Source organism: Glycine soja, unplaced genomic scaffold (assembly GCF_004193775.1).
Source record: "Glycine soja cultivar W05 unplaced genomic scaffold, ASM419377v2 tig00038414_1_pilon, whole genome shotgun sequence".
Classification (NCBI taxonomy): Eukaryota; Viridiplantae; Streptophyta; class Magnoliopsida; order Fabales; family Fabaceae; genus Glycine; species Glycine soja.
In genome coordinates, this window is record NW_021144184.1 from 18,351 (window position 1) to 20,023 (window position 1,673).

Below are 1,673 nucleotides of genomic sequence, written 5' to 3' on the forward strand. Positions count from 1 at the left end.
CCTTCAGAGCACTACACGTCCTCGCCTTAAGAGTGCTACACGCCCTCACCTTGAGAGGACTACACGCCGTCAACTTCAGAGAACTACACGTCCTCGCCTTCAGAGGGCTACAAACCCTCACTTTTAGAGGACTACACGTCCTCGCCTTCGGAGGACTACATGTCCTCGCCTTCAGAGGGCTACACGCCGTTACCTTGAGAGGACTACACGTCCTCGCCTTTAGGGGACTACACGTCCTCACCTTTAGAGGGCTAAACGTCCTCGCCTTCAGAGGGCTGCACGCCCACACCTTTAGAGGACTACACGTCCTCGCCTTCGGAGGACTACACGTCCTCAGATTTAGAGGACTACACGTCCTCACCTTTAGTGGACTACACGGCCTCGCCTTCAGAGGACTACACGTCCTCGCCTTTAGAGGGCTACACGCCCTCACCTTGAGAGGACTACACGCCCTCAACTTCAGAGAACTACACGTCCTCGCCTTCAGAGGACTACATTTCCCCACCTTTAGAGGCTGCAGGCCCTCACCTTTAGAGGACTACACGTCCTCGCCTTCAGGGGACTACACGTCCTCACCTTTAGAGGGCTAAACGTCCTCGCCTTCAGAGGGCTGCACGCCCACACCTTTAGAGGACTACACGTCCTCGCCTTCGGAGGACTACACGTCCTCAGATTCAGGGGACTACACGTCCTCACCTTTAGTGGACTACACGACCTCGCCTTCAGAGGACTACACGTCCTCGCCTTTAGAGGGTTACACGCCCTCACCTTGAGAGGACAACACGCCCTCAACTTCAGAGAACTACACGTCCTCGCCTTTAGGGGATTACACGTCCTCGCCGTTAGAGGACTACACGTCCTCGCCTTCAGAGGGCTACAAACCCTCACTTTTAGAGGACAACACGTCCTCGCCTTCAGGGGACTACACGTCCTCCCCTCCAGGGGACTACACGTCCTGACCTTTAGAGGAGTACACGTCCTCGCCTTTAGAGGGTTACACGCCCTCACCTTTAGAGGACTACACGTCCTCGCCTTTAGGGGACTATACGTCCTCACCTTCAAAGGACTACACGTCCTCGCCTTCAGAGGACTACATTTCCCCATCTTTAGAGGGCTACATGCCCTCACCTTTAGAGGACTACACGTCCTCGCCTTCAGGGGACTACACGCCCTCGCCTTCAGAGGACTACACGTTCTCACATTTAGAGGACTACACGTCCTCACCTTTAGGGGACTACACGTCCTCGCCTTCGGGGGACTACACGCCCTCGCCATCAGAGGACTACACGTCCTCAGATTTAGAGGACTACACGTCCTCACCTTTAGTGGACTACACGGCCTCGCCTTCAGAGGACTACACGTCCTCGCCTTTAGAGGGTTACATGCCCTCACCTTGAGAGGACTACACGCCCTCAACTTCAGAGAACTACACGTCCTCGCCTTTAGGGATTACACGTCCTCGCCGTTAGAGGACTACACGTCTTCGCCTTCAGAGGGCTACAAACCCTCACTTTTAGAGGACAACACCTCGTTGCCTTCAGGGGACTACACGTCCTCGCCTTCAGGGGACTACACGCCCTCGCCTTCAGAGGACTACACGTTCTCACATTTAGAGGACTACACGTCCTCACCTTTAGGGGACTACACGTCCTCGCCTTCGGGGGACTACACGC